We start from the raw sequence: 20,436 nt of genomic DNA, 5'->3' as shown, positions 1-20,436 counted from the left end.
ACCCCCGCCGCCGGCTCACCTGGCCCCGCGGGCCGGGCTACCCCCGCCGCCGCCACCGGCTCTCCTGGCCCCGGCGGGCTGGGGCCGCGGCCACCCGGTGCAGCCCCGGCAGCCTGCGAGCCCGCCGACTCTAGCCGCACAGAAAGTCTCGGTAACCATACCTACCTACCTACCTACCTACCTACCTACCTACCTCTGTAGCTACACACTTTATCTGTTTTCATGTGTTCTCGTGTGTTTTTAATGTTTTATACCTGTCGTATTGTGTGCATTTACCTCTATATTTTAGCTGGTTTTGTTACTTACGTGAAACTAAATGCATGTGTTTAGGTGCTGGCTATGTGTAAGTGCTAAGTTGCCGCTCTCCCTGTGAGCTAGGTATGAGTAGGATGACATACATCACGTGCGAACACTTTAAATGCACAGGAATGGACCACAGCCAGCTCCTGCGGGAGGGTGGCTGCAGGAAATGCCGGGAAGGTCCCCGTTATCTGCCACCTTATCTCTGCCTGCCCGGGAGGTGTGGTGGGAATTCTAACCTTTCACAGAGGGGCTCTTCACCCCAGGCAAGTGTCCTCATTTGGCTCAGTCTTGTAGAGTCTGGACCGAGTCAAACTGCAAGGCACGCTGGCATTGAACTTCTGGAATGGCTTGAACTGATTTTGGCCAAAGGGACTTTTTTATTTAAAATTAAATTGGTGCCGTTTTCTGCTGGAAGGAAGGCCAGAGGAAGACCTGATTCTGCTTCTGGAGGTGCTAAGAGGAGGGCACAGAGTGGGGAGAAGAGAATGTAGGGCATGAGAGAGAGAGAGAGAGAGCGAGGTGATGCAAGGGCTGTACTTGGGCATTCTCATTTGGACTCTCCCCTTTCAAAAGAACAGACACTGCTAACTCATTTTCTAAGAACAGCCTGGGTAGAGAGCTTCAGGAAAGAAGCAGGGTACTACTGGCTTTTTACTTAGTATCTCATTCTGCCAGCAGCGGAAAGGCAGCTGCTGTAATTCTGCCCAGTGGAGAGAGATTAGTGCTGAAACACAAGTGTGAGAGAGCGATTTTCAACGGCAGCAATCCATCTCAGCCAGTTCCCTGAGCATGGCAGAAGGGAGCCATAGCAATAACCTCTGTGTAGTTAGCTTTATAGCTATATAATCTTCTGTTAGACCCTTGCCAGGTCTGCGGTGTTGGGCATAAGAATAAAGCATACCACTCGTGGTATGTTTGACGAGTATCAAATTAAAAGACACGATTGCAAGGTGCCAAAGGATTAAAACAGCCAGACCAGATGAGCTCAATGCTCCTGACAAGTCCGATATTTGCCTTCTGATAGCCATCAGGGGCAGATGCAGCTGGGATGGCAATTCCTGCCTCCCTCTCTTTCCGTCTGTGATAGCACACGGATTTCCTTCCACTGCCAGGTGGCCCATAGGCTATTAACTTTTCCTTTACCTAACCTAACTGAAAATACTATTCCTAAAATCACCAAAACTTAGTAGAAGGCTACCTTTCCTCCATAATATCTTTTCAGCAGACCTTCTGTAAGTTAGCTTTGTTTGTGGCTCTGTCATTTTTGATTTTGTAAGTCTGTTTCTCCTTGTGCCATGGAAATGTCTGTTCCTTAGCAATTTCCAGAGAACCTTTTTGTGCTGATGACTCTTATACAGGGATCAGTCTTGCTGATGTGCGTAGTTACATCTTCCGAGTGAAATAAAAGGAAATTTCTGCTGTTGTTCCTCATCCAAATGTCTCTAAACCTTCAGTTATTATTGGCTCCTTTTGGGGTTTTGCTTATTCTGTGATATGATTGTCCTCGTGACTTTTCAAAAGTACAGAATATACTTACATGCTCCAGTGGAGGTTGCTCATTAATGCCTTATAAACTCAGTTTGATAATCTAGGACAAAGCATAGCATTCAAGGGAAGGAGGAACTAGAATTTACACAATAGTATTAAAATACTTCTGCTATTACTCTAGACAGTTTCTTACGGAAAACTACTTTTTTTTAATTGATGCTGCGCATAAAAGAAATACTTGGCACTGATCTATCTATAATAATGGTTAAAGTTTAGAGAGGGCTTAAAGGGGGTTAATTCTACTGTACTACACTGAGTTACTCCAATTCATCAGTAGCCATGTTCAAAATGTAGTAAGCTCCGAACAAACAGCACTTGCTCGTGAGTTAGCTGCAGGTCAGGAGATTTGCCTGTTGGTACTTTAAAATGTATAAGTAGTATCACTGAGACTCATAAGGTATGATTTCTAGATACAGAGGAATCTCTTTCCTCCATACAGTATATATTGTATATACTGCCGATTGCTGTTCTTGTATCCTTTTATTGCTACTGTTCTTCATTTCCCTGTACAGGTGCTTTTTTTTCTTATCGTTTATACTATAAACCAGATGGCTGCATCCTGACATACAAAACCTTCCTAAGGTGAGATCTCAGAAATTCTCAGTGTTTATCCAACTTTTCCTTCTTTCTGAGCAATGAGCATTACCATTGTACATTTCTGTGGGAGCAGAGGGGCCAGTTCTGGATGTTGTAAAAAATCTCCTCAGACTGTCCACACATGAAAATTACTCCTGATTAGTTGAGGAGGTGGGTTTGTAGCCAGGGAGCCTATCCAGATCGTCCCATGTGTCCAACTCTGTTTTCTAGGATGAGTGTGGCAACTCACAGACCCATTCGAGAGCAGGTGCTGTTTCTTCTAGAATTGTTTTGCCTGGGAGCAAGCCCACGCCACTTTTGCTGCTGATAACCTGGGAGATTTGCAGACAGGAGGCTGTTTTCAGGAGAATGCAGTGGCCACTGAAGAATTCAGCAGGCTGCAGAGCTGTCACGGTCATAGCTTGTCACCCCTCTTCTCTCAGCCATCAGACAGGTCTGCAAGCAATCCCACCAGGGGCTGCGGTAAAACCCAGTGCTACTGGCAGCAGCAGGAGACCTTGCTTGCTGAATGCCGAGTCAACTAAATGGCTATATAAATGGCATTCCTAGATGGAAAAATATGGTATTTTAATAAAGTAGGAGAACTACTAGAGCTGCAGTATATTCCACTGATTTATTTGTGTGTTTGGTTTGACCGTTTTTTCTTTCTAATAATCTTGACTTTTCTACAATAGTAATACAGACCACTAAAGCTTATTCTGAGATGATGCCTTCAAATTGTACTGTTGATGATAAAAGAAGGAATATAACTAAACATGTGTGTTCTTCTGTAAAACAGGAAACCACTGCTCCTGGGAAACTACGGGCCGGTCAGTCTCGCCTCCATGCCTGACAAGATCATGGAGCAGATCTTCCTGGAAACTATGCTAAGGCACGTGGAAAATAAGGAGGTGACTGGTGACAGCCAGCATGGCTTCACTAAGGGCAAATCATGCCTGTCAAATTTGGTGGCCTTCTACAATGGAGTTACAGCCTTGATGGATGAGGGAAGAGCAACTGTTGTCATCTACCTGGACATGTGCAAAGCTTTTGTCACTGTTCCGCATGACATCCTTGTCTCTAAAGTGGAAACATGGATTTGATGGGTGGACCACTTGGTGGATAAGGAGCTGACTGGGTGGTTGCACTGAAAGAGTTGTGGTCAATGGCTCAATGTCCACATGGAGATCGGTGACAAGTGGCGTTCCTCAGGGGTCAGTACAGGGACCAGTGCTGTTCGACATCTTTGTTGGTGACATGGACAGTGGGATGGAGCACACCCTCAGCCAATTTGCTGATGACACCAAGCTGAGTGGTGCAGTTGACACACTGGAGGGAAGGGATGCCATCCAAAGGGACCTTGACAGGCTTGAGAGGTGGGCCTGTGCAACCCCCATGAAGTCCAACAAGGCCAAGCGCAAAGTCCTGCACCTGGGTTAGGGCAAACCCCAGCATCAATACCGGCTGGGCAGAGAAGGGATTGAGAGCAGCCCTGCAGAGAAGGACTTAGGGGTGCCAGTGGATGAAAAGCTCAGCATGGCCTGACAGCCTGACAGTGTGCGCTTGCAGCCCAGAAAGTCAGCTGAATCCTGGGCTGCATCAAAAGCAGCGTGACCAGCAGGCTGAGGGAGGTGATTCTGCTCCTCTGCTGGGCTGTTGTGAGACCCCACCTGGAGTACTGCATTCCAGCTCTGGGGCAACCAACATAAGAAGGACATGGACCTGTTGGAGCAAGTCCAGAGGAGGGCCACAAAGCTCATCAGAGGCTGGAGCACCTCCCCTATGAAGACAGGCTGAGAGAGGTGGGGTGGTTTAGCCTGGAGAAGAGGAGGCTCCAGGGAGACCTTACAGCTGCCTTTCGATACTTAAAGGGGGCTTAAAAGAAAGGTGGGGGACAGACTTTTTAGTAGGACCTGTAGCAACAGGACAAGGGGTAATGGTTTTAATCTGAAAGAAGATAGATTTAGATTAGATATTAGGAAGACATTTTTCACTATGAGGGTGGTGAGGCACTGGGACAGGTTGCCCAGAGAAGCTGTGGGTGCCCCATCCCTGGAAGTGTTCAAGGCCAGGCTGCATGGGACTTTGAGCAGCCTGGTCTCATGGAAAATGTCCTTGCACATGGCAGGGGGGTGGGGACTAGGGATGTTTGAGGTCCCTTCTAACCCAAACCGTTCTATGACTCTACAAAAAGTGTTAGGTTTATCTGTGGAAGAAAATGCCAATTGCTGGTAGACTGTTCAAGTGAGATCGTGAGAATGACTAAAGAAGTAACTTCCAAATGTCTTGAATGAGGTGGAAAGCTGATGTCCAGTTCCCCTGACATATTTTAAGTTGAATCCCTCAAAACTTGGAATAAGAGATCTTGAGATCCTACAGATCTTGTAAAAAGGGGAGATGAGTTCTTTGTAGTCCATCAAGATGTGAACCCTTCACCCATTCTAGAGTTCATTTCTTTTAAGAATCTTTCTATTGAGCATTCACTGACATTACAAGGTCTGTAAATGCTTACATGTCCCTACATTTTCTGGGGTTTCCATGGTCTGAAGCATTAGGAGTAGTATCGTCTTCAACAGTCCATCAAAAATCCCAAGCTTCAAAAACTGGAATTATTTTTTGCCCATGCATTTTCAAATTAATGGTCAGCACTGGCTCCGCTAAGAGCTTGAATGTGTGAATGTTAAACCAAGCTGCCCTGCGCTGTATTTGAGGTGAACAGGTTGAACAGGTCATTAATGTCCTGTGTTCATGTTTCTCATAAGCAAACATCGCTTTGAGAAGCTGCACATCACCAAAGAGTGCTGGTGCACTTGACCGATGGCCTTGAGCTTTTGCAGCTTTGGAAGTTCTTCTCTTCTCTGTTGATTGTTTGCCAGGAAACTGCAGAGATGTTTGGGGATTTTTTGATGAAAAGCTGTGGAATTGCTCATTTTTCTTCCCTAAAAGCAGGCTTGCGTTATTTTTCAACAGGACTAGGATGTGTAGTGATAGACTGAAATATTTTTTTCATGAGTGCATTATACGCAAATGCCACAAATTTCCATGCCTTAAGCTAAATCAGAGGTTTGGAGGAAAAAATCTTACTTAACTTTAAGTTATGCCCTGATTTTTGGCTTTATCTGCTTAATCTCAAGAAGAGATATCATGCTGTGGTCTTCTCTAGTCTACTTCCAGGCTGCCAGGTATGCAGTCCTGCAGGCGAAAGACGTCCTGGAGATAACTGTTCTTGGGGACTATCCGAATGCCACAGGCCACTTTAAATAGATGCATCTCCTTCAAATCAAAATGATTGCAGGCGTTTTAACTCCAGAATTGGAATACTGTAACACCCAACAGTGAATGTAGATTTGTACTAGGAGCACTTTGCTGCTGTGGCTGCACTGACAAACACCATCGGGAAGTGATTCCGCAGACTTTCTCATGGAAGGAAGGTAGCTCTCGCTTTGTCTTCGTCACAACGCAGTGTGCCTGGTATGGTGGGTGATGCCTCTTCGTAGGGCTGCATGAGGCACCAGAGCAGAGAACTGGCTGAGTTAGAAATACCCCGGTGGCCTCTGGCCTTTCACAAGCACGATACTTGCACGCTAACTGTTGTATCTGGCTTGTTTGTGATCATCACCCACTATGGCAACACGCTGTTTTGACAAGGATCCCATTTATGAGTACTGTGTTTTAAATTACTGTTGCATTGTGCTTCTATGAAAAATCTCGGTCCCCTTTTACAAATAAATTGACTGTAAATTCCACTTGTGTTTAAGGAACTTCTTGGTTTCCTTTGAGCTCTCTTCGGAGGATGAAAGATGAACATTTGAAGATGTTGTGTGCCGAAAGAGAAGTGTGAAGTTCTTCTGTCCCAGAGGAAGATGATGACGCTGGAAAGAACACAATGAGGAGCCTGAGCGTATGGGAGGTCCTGAATGGTGTAAGTATTTGTTATATTTATCGTTTGTTATATTTAACATAGTACGTTAGATGTAGATTGTGTTTTACAAAGCATTCAAAAAGCAAGTTCTCTCTCTGAGGAGCTTGCTCAATGCCAGAGGAAAGTGAAGGGTTGTCAGTGTTTATCTAATCACGCTCGTGAACGCGTATCAAGTCTAGTTCAGTTCAGTAACCATTGGATCTATTTCACTCTTACATAAAAGTTCAATGTGTTGCTCAATGAAACATCTGTAGATCTAAATGTGTTTACCCTCATTCATGCCTGAATTCTTGGTGCCCATAATCTCTTTATCAAACTGTTGTCTCACACAGTTCGACATTTAGCCGCGCATCCTCGTTCCGCTTTTCTTGTTGACTGCCTTTCTGTGAATTTATAAATTGCCTACGCATAACCCAAGTCACTTAATGATATTTTTGTGTTTTTTCCTGGATAGCAGTAGTTTCTTTCTGCACTGAGAACAGAAGTTGGGTGGTGTCAGCGGTTATTTTTGCCACTGTATGCAAAATGGCGTAAGAGATAGTACTCCTCATGCTTCGGAGAGCTTTATTTCTACATCAGAGCTTAGAATAGGGAAATACAGCTGGATGTGGGCAGATGCAATTTATATCCCATCTGAATATAATAGACACCTAGACTGTCCAGCTGGAGGGCTTTTACATGTGCTATAATGTGGTAGTACTGCTTAACAAGGCCACTGATGAAAGTATTGTAACTCCATCACCAGATTCAGATGCAAGGCTTCAGTACGTTCCTCTTGGGAGATAACGTTTCATTAGCAGTATATATATGTTGGAAATTTATCTTAGGAGATGAGTAACTAGAAAACCAAAATGCGTTAGGCACCTGCAATAATTATTGTGCGGTTTCATGAAGGTTTTCTAGCTCAAGGATCCTGTAGTGACATGGTAGAGCTGCTGTAGTTTGTCACTTTGGTCATACATTTGGCCTTGCAATCTTGTTGAGAAACCTGAGTATCACTACTCAGAAAGTACCTTATCATTGGGGTTTTGGATCTTTCTTCCTTTCTGGGTGAGTTCTAGCAAACTCCTTTATTGTTCTAAACTAAATTTGTGAAAGGTAACCTCTAATCTTCACTCTTACCACACCACTGCTATTAAAGCAAAAGTATCCTGAGAACCAGGCTGGCTATAAGGCTTTTGATCCTATCACCTGAGGGTTCAAGTGGTCTAAGTCCAACTAGATTTTTCCTTCAGATGGCCAATTAGATGGTTTGGTGTTTTCATTTTAGATTGCTCAAGCAGGGTGTGGGAGATGTTGAATCATATCCCTTCCCTATCTAAAGGGATTATGAACCCAGATTTGCTTCTTTACAGGAAAGTCCCCCAACTCCTAAGAATAATCTTGGCCAAGATGTTTTCCAATCCATCTTCTTAAAGTGAACCATTTTTTGTCAGAAAGAGAAGGTCAGGAGTCCGTGTAACACCTTGGTGGGTTGACCCGGATTCCAAGTGATGTTTGCTCAAATATGTAGTACAGGAAATTTGGCCTTTGGGCAGAAATAGAAAGTGATTCCCAGGGAGCACCCTGACCTCAGAGCTGTTGGGTAAGCCTGGACAGGGCTGAGGGCCTTGCTTCCTCTGTGGGCTGCATTTTGAGAGGAAGAAGAGTCGGTCTGTGAGGTGAAACCGAGGAGGGTTGGGTGTTGGATCCTTCCCAGAAAAGGGTCCTGGCTGCCTGGGAGAGACGCTTGCTTTCTGAGGGAAAAAAGCTCCTCTCCCTGGAGCTTCTTGCAGACTGGTGCAAGATCTCCTCATCCAACAAACCCTCCTTGGCAGGGGGTCTGCTCGTGGCTGGCAGGGGAACACTGTGGCTCTGCCTGCCCCAGCCAGGCACTGCTCGCTGTAAAGTCCCTGGTATCATTCGTACCAAATGCAGAATGTACTCCGTTTTCCCCGCTGACGTTAAAAATATATGTGAAACCAAAAGTTAAAAATAAAAACCAGAAGCAGGCTGGCTGAACCACTCAGATCCGAAACCCCCTGGCTCTTCCCTGTGCCTGAAGTTATACGTGACAATGGCAATTCTGGTGCGGAGAGGGAACACGCTGGGTATCTCCCTCTGTACTTCAGCTCTGCAGCATCAAACGTCACTCCCTGCTGCTCTTAGTTTGATATTCGTCATTGTTATTTAGAAATACATCTTGGGATTTCTATGGTCTACTTTCTTCTGATACTGCTTGTCTGGACTTGTCGGGATGAAGTGCTTGGACTTTTAAAACATGTCTACGTGAATACAGCAACGTGTGTTCTCTTTATTCCGTGTGAATGCAGTAACCGTTGGCAAACGCGAACAGAGAGCAAAGACTTTGGTCAGAAGTGCAGGCACTTTTAGGAAAGGATTAACTTTTGTGTTTCATTTCAGTGCTTTCATTATGTGCTTGTAATAGTCTATACAAAATTTCTGGTGTGACGCTGCATGTTTTATACATTTTGTGAAATTGCTACTTTCAAAAATTTTATATTCTACTCATTTTTTTAAGTCATATGTAAGACATCCCTTGGATACTGCTATGCATCTGTTTAGCTATTACTTTGTCTCCTATTTAGCCTGGGTGCCACATACCTGTTTAGTAAAATCTGCTCTTTTCTGCCTGACATTTAACATGTGGTTCCACAACTGTTATGAGCTGATATAGAATCATAGAATTGTTTAGGTTGGAAAAGACCTTTAAGGTCATCACGTCAAACCATTAACCTAGCACTGCCTAGTCTACCATGTCCCCAAGTGCCACGTCTACACCCCTTTTAAATACCTCCAGGAATGGTGACTCAACCACTTCCCTGAGCAGCCTGTTCCAGTGCTTGACAACCCTTTTGGTGGAGGAATTTTTCCCAATATCCAATCTAAATCTCCCTGGTGCAACCTGAGGCCATTGTCTCTTGTCCTATCGCTTGTTACTTGGGAGAGGAGACTGACAGCCACCTCGCTACAGCCTCCTTGCAGGCAGTTGTAGAGAGCAGTAAGGTCTCCCCTGAGCCTCCTTTTCTCCAGGCTGAACAGCCCCAGTTCCCCCAGCTGCTCCTCAGAAGACTTGTGCTCCAGACCCTTCCCCAGCTTTGCTGCCTTTTTTCTAGACACGCTCCAGCACCTCAGCGTCCCTCTTGCAGTGAGGGGCCCAAACTGAACCCGGTATTCGAGCTGTGGCCTCACCAGTGCCGAGTACAGGGGGACGATCAGTCCCCTAGTCCTGCTGGCCACACAGTTTCAGATCCAAGCCAGGCTGCTGTTGGCCTTCTTGGCCACCTGGGCACACTGCTGGCTCATGTTCAGCTGGCTGTGGACCAACACCCCAGGTCCTTTCCCACCAGGCACTCTCAGCCACTCCTGCCCGAGCCTGTAGCTCTGTGGGGCTGGTGTGACCCAGGTGCAGGACCCGCGCTCAGCCTTGTTGAAGCTCACACAGTGGCCTCGGCCATCGGCCCAGCCTGCCCAGCCCCCTCTGCAGAGCCTCCTGCCCTCAGCAGATCAACTCTCCCGGCCAGCTTGGTGTCACCTGCAAACTGACTGAGGGTGCGCTCGATCCCCTCATCCAGATCGTTGATAAAGACATTAAACAGGCCTGGCCCCAGCACAGAGCCCTGGGGAACACCCCTTGTGACCGGCCACCAGATGGGTTGAGCTCCATTCACCACCGCTCCTTGGGCTCGGCCGTTCAGCCAGTGTTTTACCCAGTGCAGAGCGCACCCGTCCAAGTCATGAGCAGCCAGTTTCTCCAGGAGAATGCTGTGGGAAACTGTGTCAAAGGCTTTGCTAAAGTCTAGGTGGACAAAATCGACAGCCTTTTCCTCATCCACGAGGTTCGTCACCTTGTCATAGAAGGAGGTCAAGTTGGTCAAGCAGGACCTGCCTTTCATAAACCTATGCTGGCTGGGCCTGATCACCTGGTTGTCCTCTATGTCTCGTGATGGAATTCAAGGTGATCTGCTCAATAACCTTCCCCATGTCTGAGGGCAGACTGACAAGCCTGTAGTTCCTTGGATCCTCCTTCTGGCCCTTCTTATAGGTAGGCATCACATTGGCTAACCTCCAGTCACCTGGGACCTCCCCAGCTAGCCAGAACTGCTGATAAATGATGGACAGTTGCTCAGTGAGCTCCTCCACCAGCTCTCCCAATACCCTTGGGTGGATCCCATTTGGCCCCATAGGCTTGTGTGTGTCTAAGTGGTGTGGCTGGTCGCTGACCATTTCCCCTTGGATTGTGGGGGCTTCATTCTTCTCTGTGTCCCTGTCTGCCAGCTCAGGGGCTGGGTACCCCGAGAACACCTGGTCTTACTGTTAAAGGAGTTACAGGCAAAGAAGGCATTAAGTACCTCAGCCTTTTCCTCATCCTTTGTCACTATGTTCCCCCCTGCATCCAACGAAGGATGGCAATTCTTCTTAGCCCTCATTTTGTTGCTGATGTATTTACAGAAGCAGTTTTTGTTGTCTTTCATGGCAGTAGCCAGATTAAGTTTTAGCTGGGCTTTGGCCCTTGTAATTTTCTAATTTTCTCCCTGCATAACCTCATGACATCCTTATAGTCCTCCTGAGTTGTCCGCCCCTTCTTCCAAGGGTCATAAAGTCTCCCTTTTTTCCCCAAGTTCCAGCCAAAGCTCTGGATCATCACCATTGTTAACCTCTAGACAATCAGAATGCTCCCTAACATACAGGGCTACCCACCACCTCTCCTTCCTTGCCTATCCCTTCTGAAGAGGTTACAGCCATCCATCGCAGCACTCCGGTTGTGCAAGGCAGCCCGCTGTGTTTCTGTCATACTATGTCATAGTTTTCCTGCTGCACAACGGCTTCCAGCTCCTCCTGTTTGTTGCCCGTGCTGTGTGCGTTGGTGTAGATGCACTTCAGTTGGGCTGTTGATCCTGCCACCTTTTTCTGGGCAGAAACCCTAATTCCTGCTTTACCGTTCTCAGGTGCTCCCTGGTTTCTAATGCATCAATAACCCTTGCGTCTTTGTTACCGCATTGATCTCCACCCCCTACCTCCACTGAGGTGGCAGACCAAAGGACCTAGCTAGCACACTATCCCTCCAACACTGGTGTGCCCCCCTCATCTTATCTGTAGTGAGCCTGGTTTTATCCCTTTCTCCCTTCAAATCCAGTCTAAAGCTCTTTCAATGAGCCCTTGAACAAAAGCTAACTCTTGGGGAGTGGGAATGTGCTTCCAAATGGGTACCAATGTGAGAAAGGTGCTACCAAAAAGTGTCACTGCCAGTCCGTAGTCTGACTTCTGCCCCGAGTCACTTTTTCTCACCACCTCCCATGTGTGTCAGACTGGGGAGAGGATGTAGTTCGAAACTAAGCCACTAAAGGAATTTAATAAAAAACAGTTTTCATTGGGATCTGTTCTGTGATCTGAGTCACTGTGTGTCTGCTCAAATGCATGTGTCAGTATGATGGAGGCAGCTGCAATGCCTGACTCCTAGGGCTATATCAATAACAAATTAAAATTACTGTGGCTTTGTGCTGAAGATGAAAAGTGCTTCACCTCATCTCAAAACATTCACCTCTCCAAAGCAACACATACTCTTGAAATCAGATTTAAAAAAATGGAAAGTTTTAAGACATTGACTTGTTCATCACTTTTTATTACCAGGCAAACCTAGCAGCCAAATTCAATTTCAATTCATGAGGACTTTCATCTCCCCACCTGCTTTCAGCTCCAGATTATATTTTGGACCTATTTGCTGTTCCCTGAATGGTCTTTTTAGCCAGCCCTACCCCCTTGCCCATGGAAAGACATTGCACATGTTTTATGTTGTTGTAACTCCACTGATTTTGGCAGGGCTTCTCATCCCTAATGAAAGAGAAAAGAGAGTCAAGCAGAAGAGTTTTGCAGCCACAGATCACTGTCAGTGCATGCTTTGCCATCTGAAAGGGTAAGGCCACAGCTGATAATTTTTTCTACTAAGCAATGCGATGGGGTTGCAGGATCCTTTAGACTGCAGATTTCATGACCTCCGAACCTCTGGAAAGCAGAGCTTTTGCAAGGAGCATTGGTATGCAGATAGATGGTGTAGCCAGAGCTCCCACTGCTCTTGGTCTACCGAGAAACTCTGTAGAATCAAAAGCCTACAAACAGCAAAACAAAGCTGATGTTTTCTGGCTTCTGAGGATGATAAGAAATGCATGGGAGGCTCCTTTAACATCTCTAGAATTCCATCATTTTTTGTTTCATAGCTTCTTTATTGTGGCCTTCCTGAGAAAATTCTTGTATATTGTTTCAGAGAACTGGTCACAGGGGTAATGCAAATAACTGCTTCTCAAAAGAGAGAGATCAGTGTCACACAGAGGAAAAGCTGTTTTAAAACTTTCTCAGTGGTGTGGTAAAGTTACTGTAAGAGGGTAAACTCAATGACAACATTTCTTTCTATTGAACTCATTATGAACCTGGCACTTTTTTTCGTGTAAAAGACAGACAAATGGATAAAGTTGGAAGTGGCTTCTAGCCCTCCTACTCTCTGTACAATTTGTTCACCCTCTTCTGAGCCTCATCTCCTTCTCAAGCATCGAGAAAACTTCTCTGAAAGTAGTACTATCAGAACAAAGTCTGGCACAGGAAGAAATAGATCTAATTTTTTGAGCTGCCACAAGGAAGAAAGCAAGTCAGATCATATCAGAAAAGGAGGAACATTAGATGATATCTGCTTGAAAAGCTTTGCTTGCCATTGACGTGGGAGACTTCTTTGCCAGGGGACAAAGTCACTCTGCCTGTTCTGCAACTTATTCCTTTGAGTTAGCCCCTTAAGCGCTAGTAATCTTGACATAGCCTGGAGTAACAAGAAGAGTGTAGGGATTAAATGTCACAAAGTACACAACGGGACCATGACATTTCATAATTCCAAAAGTCCCAGGTTTTTTTGAATAACAAGCTTTTTGTTTTGAAATAAATTTTCTGTGGCCACTTGCTAGAAGTGATACTTTCTTTCAAAGATTTTGAAATAGATGATTTTTTTTTAATTTGAAAAAAATGTTCAAACATTTTTAATTGGTTCAATAAGGGCCTTTTCCTGAATAGCTCCTCCTGTCATCTGTAGGAAGCTGTAGTCCCACAGTACAGTGTCTTTTGATACTCCTGAAGTTTGCTATTAATTCCCTATTGATATGTATGTTTATTGTAACCTCAAACAACCACCCTACCCCGCGCTTAGGTTCTCTTTCACCAGAATGTCTTTTCCCCCAAATCACCTTTTGCCTGGGATGTTCTTTGTGCAGATGAGGCAGGCTGCCTTTCAGTGTTAATACAGCATCACACCAGAGTGCAGACAATTTCAGGTAGCCCTGACTTTGACCTGGGCTGAAAAAGCCATGGGATGCCATTTTCTTGGTTAGCATCAGACAATATTTATTTTTTTCCTGGTAAAGCACTGGCAAAGTCCTTTGGAGCAGTTTCTGCAGGTATTTATTCTACCTCTGCTCTTTCCTGTTTTATTTTTCTCATTTGTCTTTGGTTTCGTACTTCTAACCTGCCATTCTCAAGCAAGAGTTTATCAGGAAGAAAAAGGTCGCATGAAAAGCATCCTTAAGTTAAACTGCTGCAAGGCAAGGCTACTCTGCAGTCTTGTAAAAGATATATGAGTGACAGTTTTGCATCAGCTTCATTTTTTTCCCTTCAGTAACCTGGAATGGTTTTACTAAACCAGAAGTTATTTACATGAAATAGAAAATAGTCCTTTTTAGCTGAGAATGCTCTGAAAAATCAGGAGTGGTCCCTGGCACCTCCAAATTGCAGGACAGATCGCTGTGACGGCTGCTCAGCCTTCTTGTCTTGACTGCAAGCTGAATTAGAAATGAAAGCCCAGAATGTTGGGGCTTTTTTTGTGCTAAAATTGGGCACATTTGAAGAGGTGGCTATTTACAAACTTACTGTATATTAGGTGACATGTAACTGATGGCTGCAGGGGACCTTCAGCTCATGATGTCGCTTGCTCTGGAACTTGGTAGCAATGTTGTGTGGGTGACGTTACACCTCAAACGTAAATGCCCCGGGGCCAGGGGCTGCCGGTTTGGGGGGGGGTTGGGGGCCTGCCTGCGTCATGCTGCAGGGCCTGCTCCGTGCCCAGCGCTGCCACAAAGCAGATAGTTAAGAAGCCACAGTGACAGACATCCTGAACCACAGCTCCCGTCATCCCCAGTATCACCTTCAGTGACACAGCCGGCCTCTTCCTGATGCAGAAGAGGAGCATAATTTTTTCCTATTTAATTTATTTATTCCTATTATAGCACATACATTTCTATATGCTATAGACAGTATTTGTGCTGTACTGTAGGTGGTTAGCTGTGCTGTACGTCAGCTATACTGACAGCGACAGGAGCAAGGGGGAGCTGGAGCTGGCAAGCGGCAGCATTCCTACCCTGTCGCTTTTACGTCATTTCTCTCTGCTGACTTGTAACTTTCCAGTCTTCTGCATTTTATACGTTACAGTTAGTTTACAGTACTGATAAATCTAATTTTTGACGATTCATACCGTGTAGGTGCCATTTTTCCTAACCAAATAGCAGTGCCCACAAAATTTAGCTTTTAAGCTTAGGGTTATTACCATTGAGCTGCAACAGAAGGTTGGGGTTATGCTTGTTGGCAGTTTTTTCTTGTGTAATGTTTTGGGGTTTTTTTAATGGTGGTTTTGTAAGGGACTGAGCAGATGAAAAGAGTTAGGTCTGGTTTAGATTGTTAGCATGACATTTCAGAATTTCCACTCGACATGCAATAGGACATTATAGATTGTTTTGAGCAGAGGGTCAGAGATTTTATTTAAGACTGCATTTGAACTTAGAAAGTGGAACTGTTTAAATGTGGAATGTGACTTTAAAATTTTTTAAAAATCTATTTCTACATGTACATTTCTTAAAGATTACAGGAGAAAAGACTTTCTTATATAGGCATCTCTTGTACCAAGGGATTTTTGCCACTTGGAAAAGTATTTAAGAAGAGTTCAAGAAAATTGTGAAGAGGCCAACAAAATCCATCTTGTTGATATTCCCCATATTGCAAAACTATTTTAGCTACGGGTATTATAATAGCAGTGCTGGTAACTGTTTTGCTGGGAATGCTGATTGAAAAGGATAACACGACTGGGGTAAACAGACATGTCTGAACAAATAAAGAGATTAGAAGGAAACTGAAATCTTGCCTATTGGTAGCTAACTCCTCATCCATGATTTCACATCTGCTCACTGTTTTTCCACCTAGTAAATCCAGAAATGAAACTACAGAGCAATGGCAGCACTCTGGATCCCCGTGACCTAACAGATAAGCTCTGACATTAGAGGTATAGCCGAAGAAATTACTGCCTCCACAGCTATGAACATACTGCCAGTATTTCTCAGTGTGTCTCTTTTTGCACACTTTTGGGATGACCGTAAGTCATTCTGGATCTCAAGTGTGTCCTCACTTTTCTGCCTCTTCTGCTGTTCAAGATACAGTGAGTCTGGCGTTTTTCCAGAAAAAAACTCCTGGATATTGTGAGGCAAAGTCTGCCTATGAATTTTGGCAGGACTGGTACATGGAAGCACAGCCCTGGTAGCAAGTATTCTTAGTTTCAAACCTCTCATGAGGACAAAACCATCTGTATGAAGAAAAGCAGACCTGGGCCCTTTAGTTAAGCAGGTGGAGAGAGGAGGTGACCCAGGGGATCTTACACAGTTGACTGCAACAGTATGCAAAGATCTCAAGAAAATTTTGAATGAAAGGACAAGCAGAGGTTGGGAAGGGAACAGGATAAAGTGAAACCTGACTTTAGTGTTGGATGGTGTCAGCTCAACAGAGTCTTTGAAAATCTATTTCCTACACAAAGGAAACATGTTTCCTTCCTGGGAATTTCAGTTAAGCCTTTTCATGCAGTCTTGTGGGATGCAGTGATGAGGGAGCTGCGAGAAAACAGGGATTAGGTGTGCACAGGGCTGGCTAAAAGGCAGAGCGCACTGCGAAGTGTTAATAAGTAAGCGGTGAGGAAGGAATTCATAAGCTGGGTGTGGTGGTGGCACAAATATGCTGTATGGAAACAATTGTGGAAGGGGAGGACCCTGGTGTATAAGGTGGATGTGCTGCTAATGTGATCTTAAAGTGGTCTGGTGAGGTACATTCAGCAGGAAAGAGGGAAGCTTACTGCCCTGATTCAAAGACGTTTGTAAGATTTCGTTTAAATTTTGCTTATTCTTCTAATTGCCTACGTTACAAAGATGGACTGAGACTGAGGGTGCCCAGGGTGGTCAGAGGGATGGAGAGCTTTGTGCCGGTAAGGAGCTGGGGGACCCTGTGCTGGAAAGGAGCTGGGAAGTGGACACTGTTTAGTCGAGCAAAGAAGCCTCAGAGGGGACCAAGACTGCTTCCTATTAGCAGTGTAAATACCAGAGAGGGTACCAATGAACACACGGGACTAACCTAGCTGTGAATAGAAATGTGTGTTTCAAATGAGAAAGTGCTTTCCAACCATGGCACAAATTTTCTAACTAGAAAAAAAGTTTCACAGTAGGATTGGTCAAGCGCTGGCACAGGTGCCCAGAGGCTGTTGAATCTCCATCCCTGGAGGTGCACAAAGCTTGACTGGACGAGACACTGAGCAACTTGATCCCACTTTGAACGGGACGTTTAAGTAAGGGGGTGGCCTAGATGATGTCCAGGGGTGCCTTCCACCTGCATGATCCTGTGCTCCATTAGAATGAAAAAGCTGCCAGGCACCTTTCACAACACATCAGTGAGAAGCAGAAGGAGAGAAAGGAAAAGTCCTCAAAACCCAAAATGCTGTCAAGGCAGGCAGGCAGGAAAGAAACCTGAGGACCAGGGTGCTCTTTGCAGGCTGTGGGCCTTACATGGAAGAAGTTCAGGGACAAGACAGAACATATCTTGCCATCTCTTTCAGCATTTGGGTCTCACAGCTTATCAATAATGCCTTCTCAGAATTTTTTGATACAGAGGTACTTCATAAATTATTTGTTTGTTGTCTTTATCACTCATTTCCTCAACATATTTTTCACAAGATTCAGGGTATTTTTCAGGAGAGCTGAGAATGGCCAAGTAATGAAAAAAAGAGGTGCTGAGAGTTGGAAAAAATCTTAGTTTTCTATGAAACTAGTACAGCTGAGGCAGTATGAGGATGTAAAAAAGGAGTGGGGGGGAAAGGAGAGGATCAAAAGAGAATTAAAGGGAAGAAGGAGAAAGAGCAGACCAGAAGAAGTCCAGATTTGCTAAAGAGATGCGCAAAACCGAATTTCTTTGGCAGGTTCAATGGCACAGCCTCTCACAAATAATTTAGAAAGTGAAATGAGGTTGGGAAGCAAATTTGACCTGACTTTTATTTTTGAATCATGGAATTACAGATCTTGCAAAAGACAGGGCACTAGCCTGGGCAGTCAGCAACAATTTGACTCGGCCCTCCCTAACTCTTCCTCTTTCCCAGTGAGCCTACTGGCAGGACTATCTGTAGGGGAAAAAGGCAGTTTATTCATCAGGCCCATTCATCCCTGAGAACAGCAGGAACTCAATTTTCTGTCAGTGTCATTCCACTGAAATAAATGCAGGCAATTTGGCTCCTAGGCTAGTAGACCTACTATTAACACAGAAACACATGCACAAGGACTGGGCTGATACTTTACATAGCTTAACAGAAACATTATAATTGGATGCCCAGGAAAACATATTTTTAAAAACAATATTTTTTTTTTTTTACATTGAAGTAACAGGCAAAAAATAAGCATAGAAGTGAAAAACCGGGTAATGTAAAACATATTTTCATGTGAAAGGCTATCTTAGTCACTGCTTTTGTTTGTATCTGAAAAGGAAAATTTCATATGCTTTTGGTAATCTGTAGATTGAGCTACAACTGTTCCTTCTGATGCTAAAGAGGTACACAATAAGTTGTGTGATTTCCAGTGACTAAGCCTCAGCATGCCCTAAGGTATGTATCCAAAATATAAGTATAAACCTTCATTGAGTCATGGTCCAGTTCTCCTGGTATGGCCAATGGGATGCACCCTAAAAAGCTGCAAGTCTTAATGTCTGTACACCTGCAAGGTGCAAGACAGTGTATAAAACACGAGAGATGTATACAATTCGGGATCCTCTCCCTGTAGCTTTTCTCTGGTTTTGCACGTGAATGCACTGCTTCAGCCTTTCACGGAGAGCCAGGGAAGGGCTTTCTGTCTCCTGGTACCCTGCAGTCTGCTGCCTCTCAGGTCTCCATTGCGTGGGTGACCCAGGTCACTTGCAGCACACACACAAATGTCACTGCTCTCAGCCTGCGTTGCGATCTCTGCACACTGTGTGTGGGGGGGCCATGTACAGGGGGGCTGCTTGCTGAGGTGGCAGATGCCCTGGTCTCCTAGAACGGTCACGGGCAGGGTGACAGGTCTGGGCATTGAAACAAAAACCTCCCCGGGGAAAATCTTTGAACTGTTTGGAAATGCCCTGGGTGTTCATAGCCCAGAGGCAGGCAGCTGCGCATGAGCTGGCATGTCTCTAGTGGCTCGAAGACCCAGAAGGCATCAGGCACTTTCAGTTGGATTGCCTGACACCCGAGAACATGGCCATGGAGAAGTATGCTAGCTTGGCACTTGGACACTGCAAGAGAGGCCAAGTGGAAAATGAAACATGTCCATGCTTGTACAGAAGAGGAATTCTCAAATGCTTTCTTCTGCTTCTCTCATGCACTTGTTTCCTTTTTCCACTATGGTCAACACAGAGTAGCTGTCCCATAAGCGAGCACCTCAGTCAGCTGCAGATGTTCACCTCTGATAATGCCTTTACATTGCACACGTTTCCTGTCAGGACATGCTGTCCTTCTCACCACAGTTAGAGTTGGTAGGACTGATACTCTAGGTGGCTAAACATTTGCTTTACATCCTTCTCTGACCCCTCTGGTCTCTGAGGATCAACTCTTGAATACATCCTTGCTACTACCCCTTCCAATATCTCCTTTCAGCTTTAGGAGTGCTCTGTCACAAGAAGTCTCTGCAATTATCTCCTGCAGTGTGGTTTCTGCATCTATCTCCTGCTTTGGATCCCAAAGAGCTTCCCCTATCTGATCCACCTTTGCCAGGCGGACTGGTTGTCCTCCACTCCTGAGCCCTCTGGCTGTGGCTTGTCTCTTAGCGGAGGATGCAACGTGCAAGACAGTGCTGCTGCCAAAAACCAGTGAAGGAAAACTACTACCTCTGGGATGGCAAGGACTGCTCTGCAGGGGCTTGAATGCAGTGCCGGACCTGACTGCCGCTGCCTTGCAAAGACCAGTGCCACCTCAGGAGGTAAGGGTCACGGTCGGTGCACGGTCCTCTGTGGAGAGGAAGAGAGAGAAAGATGTTTGGTCTGAACTCAGTGTGTGCAGAGGCAGCAAAGGGGAGGGAGTGCCTGGGGATCAGGTTGGAAGCGAGCCCCCAGGGACTGGGGGAGGTTTCTTCCAAGCACTATATGAAGACTCAGCCATTGGCAGCATCACCAACCTCATGTGGGCTGCGCGGTGGATGGACCTCAGGGACCTCAGACACATCTAACAAGCAGGGATAATTACTACAGATGGCAGCTGTGTTCCTGAAGTGCATTCACTGGGGGAGGCCAACATTGCTTCAGGTGAAGGAGAGATTTGAATGCTGAGGGAAAGAGAAGAACGAATAAAATGGCAGGCTGTGTTCCTACTCGTAAAGATGCCAGAGGGTGTCCCTGGGCAAGGAGACTCAAGCCTCTGTGTCATTCACTTATCAAAAGATACCTGCCCCCACTTCAGGCTAGGGCAAATATCACTTTCCAAACCAGTTTTTTGGTATGGTTTTGGGGGTTAGGACCAATCAATGACCACTCCTAACAGGCAGTTTGTGAGCACCCATTCTGGAAGGTGAAATGGTTTAATCATGTGAATATGGGCTTCAGTGCCTGAGAATGGTTTTAGTCACGCTTAAATCACCAGCAAAGTTGTAGCATTAGATGTTTTTGGCACCTAACTTAGGGCGAGCAAATCCTGGCCAAACTGCCTAAGAAACGGGAAAGCCTGGGCATGAAGTTATTGAACCAATCTACTGCATTCAGTGATGACTTGTGTGGTTCCTACCTTGTAATCACCCCAA

At 45.4% G+C, this 20,436-nt stretch overlaps 1 long non-coding RNA gene across 1 annotated transcript in view; it reads left to right on the top strand.

Moving 5' to 3' along the window:
• The first annotated feature begins 32 nt into the window (after window positions 1-32).
• Window positions 33-20,436, top strand: part of LOC130147228 (uncharacterized) — a 40,950-nt gene continuing 20,546 nt past the window's right edge. The window contains exons 1-5 of the long non-coding RNA XR_008821168.1: window positions 33-151; window positions 2,364-2,433; window positions 3,227-4,314; window positions 6,186-6,349; window positions 12,170-19,623. This is a non-coding gene — a long non-coding RNA (uncharacterized LOC130147228). The remainder of the gene's footprint in view (window positions 152-2,363; window positions 2,434-3,226; window positions 4,315-6,185; window positions 6,350-12,169; window positions 19,624-20,436) is intronic.

The sequence above is a fragment of the Falco biarmicus genome, chromosome 4 (assembly GCF_023638135.1).
Source record: "Falco biarmicus isolate bFalBia1 chromosome 4, bFalBia1.pri, whole genome shotgun sequence".
Classification (NCBI taxonomy): Eukaryota; Metazoa; Chordata; class Aves; order Falconiformes; family Falconidae; genus Falco; species Falco biarmicus.
The sequence above is the reverse complement of the archived record's forward strand: the minus strand, read 5'-3'. Positions and strand labels throughout refer to the sequence as shown.